The sequence below is a fragment of the Parasteatoda tepidariorum genome, chromosome 10 (genome assembly GCF_982258835.1).
Source record: "Parasteatoda tepidariorum strain Cologne lab strain chromosome 10, Ptep-v5.0, whole genome shotgun sequence".
Taxonomy (NCBI): Eukaryota; Metazoa; Arthropoda; class Arachnida; order Araneae; family Theridiidae; genus Parasteatoda; species Parasteatoda tepidariorum.
In genome coordinates, this window is record NC_141764.1 from 72,210,372 (window position 1) to 72,225,965 (window position 15,594).

At 30.2% G+C, this 15,594-nt stretch overlaps 1 protein-coding gene across 3 annotated transcripts in view; it reads right to left on the bottom strand.

The window, feature by feature from the left end:
• tutl (immunoglobulin superfamily member turtle) overlaps nucleotides 1-15,594 on the bottom strand; it is a 306,060-nt gene that overhangs the window by 57,436 nt on the left and 233,030 nt on the right. The gene's annotated exons all lie outside the window — the stretch shown is intronic.

A 15,594-nucleotide genomic window follows, 5' to 3' on the forward strand; every position in this document is an offset into this window, starting at 1 on the left:
TTTAATATGATTTATGAAAGAAAAATGTAATTGTATATTGAAAAGAATCAAAAATCAAATCACCAGATGATTAAGGACGACCTACCAATTTATCCAGATGATTTCAAAGCAATAAATAAATAAAAAATGAAAAATTTTTGGAATTTTATAAAAGTGCGATTCGAAGTTAGAACAAATATTGTTATATAATCCTATCCATCAACATTTCAAGAGATGAGGGAAACTTACAGCATATTTTTTTGACATTATTGAATAAAATATATTTGTGCGACGTATTATTAATGTTAAGATCATATACCTCGATATTGATGTACCACATAATTTTTGTCATTAAATAAACATGTTCAGATAAATAAATACTTGCTTTAATTTTTACTTTATAACCATTGAAATATTCTAATTGTAAGTTTTGGACATTATTTATTAAAATTTATATTTTGTGCTTGTTAATAAGTTATTTTTGTGTTTATCTTTATCTTCTTTATTAAGTTTCTACATAAAAAGTCGTGTAAAAACAGCGTCATTTTCATGTATAATTTTTTTAAATAACGAAATTGGGTTGTATTTTGTGCAGAAAGAAAAGCAGAAGAAAAATAGAAAATATATTCTTAATTAATTGAAAATAATTTTTTTTATAATGTTAGAAAATACTTGTATAATTTTCAGGAAAAAATCGATTTAAACTGGTAGTAGACAAAAAAAAAATGAATGCGTATCTCAGTAAAAGTCTTAAATATGTTAAAAGGGAAATTTAAAACAAGCAGAACGTTTCAAATATATGCAATTTTTATTCTAATCAAAGGCAGTATAATTCTCGTCTTTTTATTCTTCTCATTAGAAATGCTTTTGCAGTACTAATTTATTCAAATTCTTTTCAGGATTTAATCGCCTGAAAGAAAATGGAACACTTTTCCTCCGAAATAAACGTTCCATAAAGCACTGCATCATTCATTAATAATTCAATACAAAATGAGACAAGCAAAGAAAAAACAACACAAATTCCACTTTGACCTGTGATGCAACAACACGAGAAAGCTTTTTTCTTCCAACCATCCTTTCCACGCTTGGCCACGATTTCCTTGCAAAGGCAAGAGAAGATGATTCGGAACGAGAAATGGAACGAATAGGAAAGGAAGAGAAAAAGGCTCCAAAAAGAGATGCTGCTTTTCTATTGATCTGCATCAAGATACGATGGACAGAAACGAAATGAGGGAACGAATGGAGAACTGGTCACTAGCACATCCACCCCCACCAAGAGCCTGCTCTCCCTTTAAGGGGGAATCTCTTCTTTTTTATCTCTCCTTTTCGTTCGATTCTTCTCTCAAGAGAACTCAGAAAGGATGGTCACAAAATAGAGAAGGACGAAAATGTTGTTGGTCGAATGGTTAGATTGGGTGAGAAAAGCCAGAAGAGGAAAAAAGAATAAAAGTAGGGGTATAGCTTTGGGCTCTTGAATTAAGGGATTTAGAATGGCACATAGTGGACGCTCCATGGGATTGAGTTGTAAGGAATCGGGGAGTGGGGTCAGGACCAGTGGTAAGGTTGAGGGGCGTATCACTGAAGAGAAGTTATTATAGTAGCGGGACAAAGGGGTGATGTGATGACCTGGGAAAGATTCGAAAATTTGCTACCTGGTGCAGAAGAGCACTCATTCTATTTTTATTTACAGTACCGGTAGGTAAAGATAAACTGAGAAAAGGTCTAGTGGAGGGGGGATTCGAATTTATGTTTTTCTTATCGAATTATTTGGTTTAGGAAAATATAGAATACTTGTGTTTTCGACTAGACCTGAAAGCATTCGTTTGGGAATTTTTACCAGACGATTTGAAGAATTACATTTTTATTAGGTCGTTGAAGCATAAAACAATTATTTTATGATTACATCAGTAGTTAATTTAGCTAAATGGCGTGGCTAGAAGCTAAATTTAAAGTAATTGAATCATTTCGTGGGCTTTGCTTAAATAATTTATAAGTGGAGAATTTATTAGATCAAAAATAAAATATATTTTTATGAATTTGCTTTATTCAATGTATATTTTATAAATGTGTTTCATGTCATTTTTCCCAGTGGGCTAAACTAGCTTCCTGCTCTTGATGAATTTACATAATTGTACCGAAATAATATATGCTACGCATTCTAGATGCATAAAAATCAGATGAAAATGATGACCAGTCCGAACACTATCTTTGGACCGATAAATCACTTGGTATGATTCAGTTTCTTCACATGACAATCAAGATTTCTTTCATTATAATCAGCACAAATTTAATAAACGATGCAACGATATTGTTTACCTGTAACATATTTCTGTACCCCTAATTTAAAGTTATTTACCTGCAATATTTATTTATCATCATGTCATATTACGCTTTTGATTTTGATTATTATTTTTGAAACCCAAATTGAATTTGTAAAACCCAAATTGGTGTTTCTTTATTATAAAGTATTCATATAATAGCCTCCTATAGAGTAAACTTTTTTTTGTTGATAAATATATTTAAATATATTCATAAACTTATTAACCGTTTCACAATAGTCAAACAGTAAATAAGCTATATTTACTTTCATTGCATGTTTTGCGTAGAAGTGTGCTTAGTCAACGTACGCAATTAACATAATGAAATCAAAATTGTAAAAGCAATATTAGGAATTAACTTTTCGCGTTACTAAATTATGTCATGGGTGAAAATATGTGATGACCAAAAAGAAATCCTAACACGTGATTGAATATAAAGTATACTCTTTCAAAGGTAGCACATTTTTTGTTACAGCAATGACTTTTTGAAGATTCTAAGTAATGTTCTTCTCAAAACCACAATTCCTTAAAAGGATTCTACAGAAAATCGAACACTGTTCACTTTCATTAAGGAAAAGTTTAAAAAAAATCCGAAGAAATTTCCCGGTACAGAGTTTATGAAGCCCTCTCTAAACTGTTCTGACGATGTCGTTCGAAAACAAACTGAAACGTTTAATCGGTTTTCATCTTAAGGAGAAGAATAGAGATATTTTTTCCTTATCTTTTTGTTATAAATAAACGATTTTGCATAGAATTCTTATGTTTAAACTTTTCATTTTAATTCAAAATGATTTATAACCCTGCACCGACAGTAATTTTTGTCACTTTTTCATCAAAATAAAAGTCCATATAAAATATACATATAGAATTGAGAATTTGATTGGTGCATTTAAAGTAGAACGATATCAAATCACATTCAGTAGGAATGTTTCCTAAGTTTTTAAAAATTCTGAATTATATTTCATCATTCTTTAATATTTCAACTTTTCGTTGTGGTTTAATTTTCTTTTATTGTGGTTTGATTTTATGAATGAAATATTTAGAATATTGATAAAAGAGTTGTTATTAAATAAAGAATAATTAAGCATTAAGAAGTCGTCAACCAACAAACGACATACTTTACAAAACACTTCATTTAGGGAGAGCTTTAAAAGCTCCATGTCGTAGAACAAATCCAGTGAAAAAAACAAACATTGTTAATAGAACATAAAATTTTAAATGAAACATGAAAATGTTTCATTAAACAAAATCAAATTGTTTTCCTGCTTTACTTCCTGAAAAGAGGAAAATATTACACATTTTATAAGGAATTTAAACCGGGCACTCAGCAATTCCGGGCTGTGGTATTAATTATCCCTGTCCCTTAATTGAAATGACCTTGAAACTCATTGCAGGCTATATAGAATCCCTCAACTCCAAATCGTCTATAAGTAATTCAATTTGACGTATATATAATTTTTAAATTTTCTCCAAAAAATACATTCTACAAATGAAATTTTTCTGAAAAAGAACCAGCAGATCCCTGATAGAAATCAACACTTCAATTTTTAGAGACATTTAAAGGTATTGCATGTGAACAAAAAGAAATGAAAACATAAGATTGATTGGGTGAATTGTATACTTTCAAATGAAACACATTCCTTGTTACAGCAAAGGGCTCTTTCCGGATTCTAAGTAATGTCCTTCTCCAAAGCCACTACTCCTTAAAGGAATTCTACAGAAAATCGAACATTGTACACTTCCATCAAGTGAAAGTTGGAAGAAAAAAAATATCCTCCAAAGTAGTGATATGAAACAACTTAAAATTGTTTTCCTACTTTACTTCCGGAAAGGGGAAAAATTGTCTCGGGAGCTTCGAACCGAGAATGCAATATCCTGAAAAGAGAACAGGAAAATGGCTAAAAAAAGAAAAACGTTTCTTCGGTTAAATAGAGAAAAAAAAGCGGCAAGTTAAGGGGCCAATATACACTCCAGTAACACGGAGGAAGACACTCACCCAATAACAAGGTCTTTCTAGAAGGGAAGAAGAGGAAAAAATCATTTTAAACGTTATTGATGAGGTCATAGAATGGACCTGTCCAAGTACTGAGCTGTTGATGATAATCTGGGTCAAGAAAAAGAGTGGACTAAATCTTTTCACGAAGAATACCGATTTACTTTGGATCTTTGTACTTGAATATTCTATCATTTAAAGTGTGGCTATAAAAACAGGTATGATAAATAGTTACAAAATTTATAAATTCAGTGCAAACGAGTTTATATTCTGTAGAATGTGATTTAATATTGAACAAAGTTTTTCAACGCTGTGAACATTTCTAGGAAAAAAGACTAGAAAAAATTATGTTAATTTAAAAATTTAAGGGTCAAAAATATTCTATAATGCATGCTTTATAAGATGTTAAATAATAATTATATAGCACAGTTTTCCATACAAAAAAACAAGTTTGTACATTATTGATGAGGACATAGAATGAACCAGCCCAAGTACTGAGCTGTTGATCATGATTTGGGTCAAGAAAAAGTGTAGACTAAATCCTTCACGGAAAATACTTTGGAATACTTTGGATTTCTGATGCGCAGTGAGCAAAATAAAATACGGACTACCCTGAATAACTTTTGATCTAATGATCGGATCCTCCCCGTTCCAGGATTCAATCTTAATGGTTCGAGGGAATGACCTCAAATTTGCAAATTAATTAGCGCAGACGACATTTTAAGTTATTAAATATGACACAATAAGGTACTTTCTCTGAATAAACAAAAAAATTCTTTTCGACGAATTCGGATTTTTGATCCCCAAAGTATAGGGGGCAGCCATAATCTGGAAAATATAGTCCCAAAAGTATGGTTAGAAGAACGGTTCTATGTTTGAACCCCTTCATGTTCCTTTTACTTTTGCGTACTTCGCTATAGGGTAAACTAACCAGTGAAGGAACACTACCCAGTGAAGGAACATTTCATACATATTATTAAAAATAAGAGTTTGAAAGTTTTTCGTTAGATTGATTGGCAACAATAGCTTACTGCCAAACAATAGGAAGTCATCTAGCAGTGTTTTGGATTACCTGATCAAATAGACTTCTCTGGAAAAAATTTTGAATTTATTATTATCTCTGCAACACCTTGTTTCTTTGAAAAAATTATAAGGTGAGTGTTAGTATTTATATGTTTGAAGTGGAATTAATTGCATGTAATAGTTTTATTTTTCTCACTGTGAAAAAGAGAATTCAAAATATAGTTATTGAAGTTACGTTTTATTTTTTTAAGCATCGTAAAGTATAATAAAGTACGGAGATAAGGGGGTGTTTATTCACTGGATCACCAAACGATGAAAAACAAGCTTGTTCCTTTTGCTGGTTTTTTTCTAAGTTAATGAAAATAAATGATAAACTTTAATTTTCTTGAACCTTTAGTGATGTTTTTCATCAAAAGTATGTTAAAAATACAAAAAACAACTTCCAACCAGTGAGGGAACAGGCATGTTCCTTTACTGGGCATAGATTTCCAAGTGAATGAACAGTATGTGTTAATATGTTGAAACTTTAATTTTTAATTCGAAAAAAAAGTTAACATTTTCTAAGTATTTATATGTTATAATTTCAAGAATAGGCTTTTTTTCAAATATTTTTATGGCTTATAAATTCATAAAGAGCATTAAAAAATAACCAAAATTAAGTGTTCCTTTACTGGGTGTTCATTCACTGGTAAGAGCTGTTCCTTCTCTTGGTTTTCTTACTACTTGTTATTTGAACCTCCAAAACTTTAAAACAATATTATGTAAGTTCTCTACAATTTTTTTACATAATTTGCAATTAGTAACAAATATGTTGACACTGTCATTTAACTAAAATTACGAATTTTGAAATTAATATGATTTTTTAAAAGACAAGCGAAGCTTAAGTGTTCCTTCACTGGTTAGTTTACCCTACCTCGAGAACTTTTTAAGCAAACTTTAAAAAAAAAAATTGGAACAAAATTATAAATTCGTTTTTTCAAAGATAATTCCATGCACAAAATAATTTTTAATATGCATTAATTATTTCTCATTATTTTATTTAATAATAGTCGAAAAAATTTTGAATTGTACTCATTACATATTTATATTATTTTCAAGAATGTAATTTTACATGGCAAAATACAAAATTTGAGCGAAATCCCTCAAATGGTTCCTACGAATTCGAATTTGAAAAAAGTCGTATTTTTAAAATTTGATTTCTCAGGAACTATTCGACTGATTTTGATCAAATTTCATATTTTGCCATGTAAAATTACATTCTTTAAAATGATGCAAAAAATTACCTGAATGTCCTGTCATTTAAAGTGTGGTTTTGAAAACAAGTATGATAAATATTTACAAAATTTATAAATTCAGTACTAAGAACATTTCGATGAAAAAGACAAAGAAAATTATATTAATTTAAAACATTACAGTTAAAATTTAGTAATGCATGCTTTATAAAAGGAAATGTAATAATTGTACTGTACAAGATTAAATAGCTTTGAACAACATTGATGAGGTCATTGAATGGTCCAGTTCAAGTACTGAGCTGTTGAGTATTATGTGGGTCAAGAAAAAGTGTGGATTAAATCCTTCACGGAGAATACCGATTTACTTTTGATTTCTAATGCGTTTGAGTGTTCTATTAATTAAAGAATGTTGATGAAAACAAGTATGATAAAGATTTACAAAATTTATAAATTTAGCACAACTGAGTTTATATTTCGCTGTGTGTGATTTTATATTGAATGAAGAATTTAAATTCAGTAAGTATTTAAATTTCTAGGAAAGAAGGAAATGAATAATAATTTAAAATATCATGGTTTTAATAAAGAATAAATGTAATAAAAATATTTACAATGCATTTACATAGCGAGAAATAATAATCTTGTAATGTAGTTTCTCCCATTTAAAAAAAGAAGAGAAAATAGCTTCTAACGTTATTGAAGAAGTCACAGAATGGACCTGTGTAAGTAAAGAACTGTTGATGATAATCTAGATCAAGAAAAAGCATGGACTAAATTCTTTTCGAAGAATACAGATTTACCTTAGAACTGGGATTTTTTTCTACCAATCTAAAACAGTGCTTTAGCACATTTTCATCACTCTTCAGGTACTTTAGGGATTATTTGATTCAAGAAAACTACTCAAAGTATTTCTGGAAATAGTTTCTTTTAAAGTTTAAAGAGTTTGTCCTATTTTTCAAGTTATTGAACTGAATGTTAAATTTTTTTTTATGCAGATGGGCTTAACTACTGAATGAAAAATTTATATCTATCAATCAGTGTTTTCTCTCGGATTTCATGCTCATTATTAACAATACTTATGACATTGTTGAATTTACTTTACCTATGAAACGTTGAAATTAAATTGCCCAAAATTTATTATGCCATTAAAGACCTCTTTCAATAACATTGCTACATCACTTAATATTGTAAACAATACTTTACTCTTGAAATTTTTAGATGAGTTGTCTCGAAATTATCAGGCCGTTATTTCAACAATATGTCTTACAATACTTCACTCAATTATTTGTTCATAGTTAACAATACTTATGCCATTGTTGATATTCCTTTACTCATGAAATACTAACATGATTTAACCCTAAAGTTATTAAGCTATTAAAGACCTCCTCTCTCATTAGCATCGTTACAACATTTTAATATTGTAAACAATAGGGGAGAGGGGGGCACATGTGAACAAATTTTTTTATTTCTTCATTTTTCAAAAAATATCATCAACTTTTCATAGTAAAGAAGTCCATATGTTTAAATAGTCTTTTCTTCGTCTTATGGAATTTTTTGAGATTTTTCAATAAAATATTTCTTTACTTTATAATATTTTAGAAAAATGACTTCAATTGTTCACATGTGCCCCCATTGGGGGCACATGTGAACATGCCTGGGGCACATATGAACAAGATTAAAAACACAAAGCAATCATCATATTTCAAAGAAAAAAAATCTTTATTGTAACAGATATAGATACACATTGTACTGAAGGGGTTGTAGCTTACTATATGAATTTAAATTGTACAACAGTACTGTCAATAAGAAAATAATTTTTCAGCTGTATAATAATTTTTCCGTTATTGGGTTTTTCGCACCTTCATGTTCCAAGGGAGTTGTAATTTTTTCTTTCTTCTCTAATACTCTTTTATGCTTTTTTTTTCCATTTTTTCTATCTTTTCATTTGTAGCCTTAGCAATTCTATTTTCTCCGGTGTATCAGCCAATATGCGTGATGCGCGATCAACCGTTTAATAAAAAAAAATTTTTTTAAAGGAAAAAATTATAAATTTATTATGGAAAATTAAATAAGAATAATTTTAAATGCATACATGTTTTTTAAACTTATAATATCATGAGGATAATAATCTTAATACTATGTAGGGGCACTTGTGAACTGTTCACATCTGCCCCAGATGTTTTGTTCACAAAAAAAAAAGAATAATTGTCATAAACTTACCTGAATGTTCATATAATGGTCTGCAATAGTTAATTTTAGTTTATTAGTTGATTTATATTATGCTTTCACTTGAAGAAGTGAGTGATTATAATATATACAACACCAGCTGATACAAAGAAATTGTCAGAATAGAACAACAAAATGTCTCATTGTTCTGAAAGTTTTTCAGAGAGGTAGGACTAGTACTGCCATCAATTGAAAATTTTTCGAGATTTTTTATTTCAATTCATATTGGTAAAACATACCATGTTCACATGTGCCCCCTTCTCCCCTACTTTATACGTGAAATTTGTAGATGAGTTGTTTTGAAATTATCAGGCCGTTATTTTAAAAATAAGTCTTACAATACTTCACTCAATTGTTTGTTCATAGTTAACAATACTTATGTCATTGAAGTTATACTTCTTATGCGACTTCCAACAAGGTTGCGTTAAACGTTTAACGCTACATTTTTAGTGACCGGGAAATCACGTGGTAGGATCCAGTTTTCCCTCATTCATTTCCATAATGTTTTGGTTCTCACTAGCATAAAAATGATAAAAGTATTGTTTTTCTATAAATATTCTTTTAGTTTGTTTTGATACATATATAATTTAATAGGATAGTAGTTTTTATTTTCAAATTTAGTGGATAACAATTGTAAGAAATGAGTGAAAACAATCCCACGGACAATGCGACGGATTTAAGGTTACGTCAAGGTACGTCTCTTGTGAATATCAATTGATTGTTAGGTTTTCTCTTCTGAAATTACATTATGACGCATTCACATACATTATTAATACAAATACATTTTTAAAGGGCGAGACGATGAGGCAACCACAAGCACTGGTTCAAGAGGTCCACGAGGGAAAAATGCACAATATTACCGTAATTACAGAGCATGGAAGCGAGCGGAGCAGGAAAAAGAGTCGTTGAATAGAACTAGTGATCCTTCCACGACTGCTGATTCTTCTACAATTAACATCGCAGGTTGCGAAGTTTAACTTCTTCCGCGCGGAGGGACTCCACGGACTATTTTTTAATATTTCTTTACTCATTAAACGTTGAAATGAGCTAACCCTAAAATTATTAAGCCATTAAAGTACTCTTTCATTAACATTGTTACAACATTTCAATATTGTTAACAACAATTTACAATATTGTTAAGATTATGATATTAACAAAGGAGTATATTACCGATGTATAATATTTTCAATCCTGCAAACAAAATCATTTGGCAGCTATTTAAACAATAATTCTAACAATACTTCAGTTTCAAAATGAAATGTTACAAAATTACTTATTTCTCAGAAAACATACCGAATTTTAGACATACCAAGGGTAATTGGTTAGAAAGGAAAACAACATTTTTAGGATAATTCAAAAGAGGTAAAGTACCCCATAAAAACACATACACACACTTTTACTTTACTTCAAAAACCCAAGCTCCTTCACACCCAAAATATGCGAGCATACTTGTTTACGAGAGCTATTAATATCTCGAGAATATCGCATCCAAAAAGTGAATGATATTTCAAATTAAAACCCTCTTTTCTCTTTATGTTAGCGAAGGGAGAAACCGTAAAATGTTTCGATAGGAAATACTTTGCCGTTTAACGAGCACCCAGAGGATTGATGGCTCAGACCGGGTTCTCGCTCAGATTCTGCGCTCCATAGTAATATTTTCGATGTGTAATTTATTTTGGATGTTTGTTTTTATTTGAAGCGTTAACGATTCGGCAGCTTTTTAGTTCCTGCTTTATTTAATATTTTTTTCCCCCTACTCCATGACGTGAAGGATGTGACGTAAATGAGGTGATGACGAGAGCAAGAAGAGAATGTTGGAAACGACGCCCATGGCAATTTCGAACCTTAGCTAATTTGTTCAGTGTTTCGCATATTTTATGTTAACAGCCGGAGGCCGAAATTGACAAGATGCAGCGAATTCCATCCTCTCCCAAAACTGTTTGGCCAAGGGATATTTTCAATTCTTTTTAATCAAAAATAATTTTTTTTTCTTCGTATAAACAGTTTACTGAATAGCAATCAAGATTTTTTTTGTACTTTTGAAGTTGTTAGATTTTGATACCATAAAAAGCAAATTAAAACTGTTTGTGTAATTAGAAAGATTAAATCTATTTTTTTTAAAGAAAAATTAATGAATTTCAGAAAAATTATTTGCTCAGAATAAACAGTGATAACGATTATTCTGTGTAGTTTGATGATTGTTTTATTTGAACTGTGGTTGATCGTAATACTAGCTAAGAAACAGGATTTTAGATTCAAGATCTAGGAGCATAATTCTTAATTTCATTACGAAATTTTGTCAAATGAGAATGTTTTTATTTAAAATATATTCTTATTCACTATTATTTTATTTTATTATTAGTTTGTTTATTTATTTATTTTGAAATACATTATTGTATAATCCACTTATCCACCTATATGGCCATGAGATATTTGTAGTTCTTTTAATAATTTTTTATTTATTTATGAATAGCTAATTGACTAGAAAAAATAGTAAGCCTTTTTTTCACATTTTCGTATTTGCTATATTTTGATATCGTAAAATATTTGAGTAAATTACACTTTCTTATCATTTTTTTCCCCCAATGCCCACCTGGAGAATGACTTACGTCATACGGGCATCTGAAGGTCAGATTTGTTGGTCACTCTTTCAGGGGCACCATATGAGGTGGGTCAATGTTGCTCCCACAGTAAGGACAGAGATAGTGCAGAGAAGGAAAAAACATCCATGCCTTGCTCGGGATTCAAACCCAGAACCTTTCTGATGCAAGGGCAGTTCCCTAATCCCTACACAGGCCGGTCAGCACTATCATAAAAGATAATAAATTTCATAAAATTTTTTTAAATTTTCTTTCGAAGAATGGTATTTAGTATGAAAATTGTTTTAGTTGGAGAAAAATAAATTGCAATGTTACCTAAAATTGATATACAAGATTCCAATTCTTATTTTACTGTTAGAAATTTCTCGAAAAAAATAGTTAAATAACAATTTATTTAACTTTTATTTTACCATATTCACACAAAACAGTCTAACAACCATAAATAAGATGATAATCAAACTGTTAACTGTGAGAAAAATTGTTTATTAACTGCTTTCACCGAAAGCGGTTAAACAGTCAGAATGTTATCTCACTAACTTGACCCACCGCATGAAGCCAATTTAGTTCCCTGAAGATGAGTGCTTATTATAGTCGAGAGGGCTAATATGTCAATCCTATGATCTACAAAACGGGGGTTCGAGTCTCAGCGTCGGCACCACAATTTTTCCATTCCCTTCAACTCATGAAGTGTTTCCAGTGTCCTGCAGTCCCCAATTTGTTACCCCGGGCTGTTAAAATACGATACTTTCATTCACGCATAGATGACAGCACCATAAAGTTGCTAAACTATGTCCAGTTAACTTTCTTTTTTACAGTTTTGAAAGTATGCTTGTTGTAAATGGTAAAAATACAGTGCACAGTTTTGTATTTATTGTTTTTAACCGTACTAGTCGTAAACGATTTAAAAAAAGTAAAGATAAAAAATTTTCTACACCGTAAAAATTGAATGGACAGACTGCTGCCAGTTAGTTTATCTTAATTTTAGAATAAAAATACTAACAGTGTTTGAGAGTGCGATTTTTTTTCCAACTAAGGCATAAGAGCTTTGAATGATAATATATTGCAATATCAAGTTATTTATTTCATTAAAGTTATTCATTTTCTACAAAATAAATTTTGCGATCAATTTTATATTTTTAAAAGGTCATCGAAAGGTTTAAATTATACTTTTAGATTTAATAGATAGCAGCAATTATGTTTATTTGTTTCTTTAAATACTACCGTTTTTTATGCTTGTAAATATATATACCACTTCTAAACACTATATGTTTTATTAAATTGCTGATAAAAATGACATGCGTTAAAGAAATAACGTATTAGTGAGATTTTGCTATGAACTGCATTATAAAAAGCTTTTATAAATACTCTGTTCTCAGTTCTCCCTTTCCCCTATTTATAAGTATTTTAAAATAATTCTTTATGAAATAATAGTTAAATATTAATTTACAATATAATTATTTTATTTCATGTTACAAACACAACGTTGAATAACCGATCCAATTTTTAGTTTACTACTGCAAATGTTCAACTCCATAGCCTCGTAATTTTAAAGACAACCCTGACGACAAGGGAACTCCTGGATCAAGTATTGAGAAAAATTTGTCTTCGTGGAGATCTTTTTGATGGAACTAACCCACATTTGTATTCAAAGGAGAGGAAAACTACGAACTTTTCATAGATGAAGGTTGACATCAGGGCTAAAGAGAATACAAGGGCTAGTTCACTCCGCTCTTAGAGCTGAAGCTACGATTTCCCTCCTCATGACGTCACTGTATCTACAGATCTCGGAGATCGCAAGCAAAGATATGATAACTTTGCATCTTTCTCTTGTAAAAATAAGTTAGACTTTTTCTGGTTATTAGCCTTCAAACTTTACGTAATTAACACATTATTTCCGTTCATAAACGTAGTTAAAAAAAACTTTCTTGGTTATTATATTAAAAAAATACCATTTTAAACTTATAAAAATGTTTTGCTAGTTGGGGAAAATGACACGATAAATACTTTATTTTAAAAAGTTAAGTTTTAACTTTAACTATTAAGAAAAATGAAGGCATATATCGACACTTTTTTTATCTGCATATTCTTTTATAAAGATAAGTTAAGTTAAATTTAGAATCCCTGATTTTAAAATATGTCGTTAATAGCAATTTGTTCATACTTAATCATTAGGAAACATCAACCTTAAACGCCAATTACTGAAACAAAATAATATAGGTTCATAATGACATCAGAAATTTTACAATTGTTTATAGACATTTAAATTTACGATGATATAATATATAGATATTTAAATTTAAAAGAATATAATTTTTAAAAAAAATCATAAATATTTAGAATAACTACATTAAAAAATATGTTATGAAATTAGGAGAATTTCAACTATATACTATATATTTTATTTATACTTTTTACTTACATTTTAATTTTCTTTGACTTTATCTATTTTTTAATTCTTTTCACCTGCCTTTCTTTATGAAGTAGCGAGGCGGTTTCTATTTAGATAATGAATTTTTATAAAAGTTCTTTACGACAGAATAAACGTATTGCGGTTTTATATTAACTGTGTCATTTCGGAATCCATTCTTTACATAGTTGTTCATTTACTTTAGGGAACACGCGAAAAATTATACTTTTTCCTTTTGTTTTTATATCAGAACTTTTGCAAGTTGCAATCGCGCAAACTGGCATTTCGACAATAGTTTTAAATTCTTGTAAATTCACTGCAAAAACTGAGGAAAGTCATTATAGAAAATAACAAATGTCTTAGAATATCTCGCAAAAAGAAATGATCCAATATTAGTTAGAGCTATTAAGGCCAAACGCTCCGTTCTTGAAGTAAAAGTGCGAGCTTTGCGCCAAAGTGACGTCACTAGAGTGACGTCGGAGGATCGGCGCGGCAAGAGATACTTCAAAGGAGTGAACTAGCCCTTCTATTCTCTTTAGCCCTGGGTTGACATGGTCAATAACTATTCTCTATCTCTACATTGGTGACCTCCGGACGTGATGTGAACACGCCTACCTTAGGATAAACGCCCACTACAATTTGAACTCGCCTACTTTGATGGATGGTTTACACTAAACAGTTGACTTGCTACTTGTGACTGCGACATTATCCACCTTCTCGTGCTGTTACTACTCAGTTTCGATCACACACAACGTATTCACTCGACTGCTAATGGTAACTCAAGAGTGACCTCGACCGTGAACTTAATATAGCTCTCACGTTCAGCACTCAAAAAGTACGGTGATCTTAACACTGTTCTCCCCGCTTCTCACAAAACAGCAATGAATCAACTAGTGGTATTCGTTCATCGAATTCTATCACAGATACAATTCTGGTGGAGGTGTACTGTAGTGTATCTACAACTACAAAAATATAATTCCAATTCACTAGTATATAAGACATGTTAACTTGATTCTATGGTGGGGTACCTTTTCATAGATGAAGGTTGACATTGTAGATAACAACACTCTCCCCACAATGTGTATTAACAGTGTAAATATATATACATGCAAATATTCTATGAAAGAAAACTGAAGAACTGAATATCCTATTCAGAAGCTGAGAAAAGGTACCTCGAAAAAGTTCAGTTATTGCAGTATTGGTATATGCCCTACCGACTCCCCTGAAAGAGTTTTTGACTGTTTCTTATTATCTCAGTTTTTCGTATCAAATATTGAATATTTATCCATTGTTGCTGAAAAATGTATTTTTTTATCGCTATAAATCTCTATTTTATAAGCGCGCGTTTGAGTTAATGTCAGAAGTAACAAAAAAGGGAGGGAAGATGTCGCCAGACATAAATTTTAACACTTATATTAAAATTTTTGAAAATAAAAAAATAAATGAATTCAGGAAATGATTCATATCTTTAAAATTCACTAAATTTAAAAGTGTTTCTACATGAAGCTACAATAATTGTATATTTTGTTTATAAAATATGCGTTTTTGTGATTAATACAGACTTTCTCAGGGTTTTTTCGTAAAGCGCCTATAAGCGTAATGAAAATTTAAACAAAATAACAAAATAACTTGCGTTTTAATATAATATTTAAAATATAATTTTATTCTAGATTATTTAACTAGGCTAAACTCTTTCCCAGAGAAACCTCTATTTATTCGTTTAAAACTATAAACATCTAAGAATAAGACAAAATACATAGTTTATCGTGTCAAAATAAATACAATAAATAGTGCCATTTATCTTATTAACCTAAGCTTT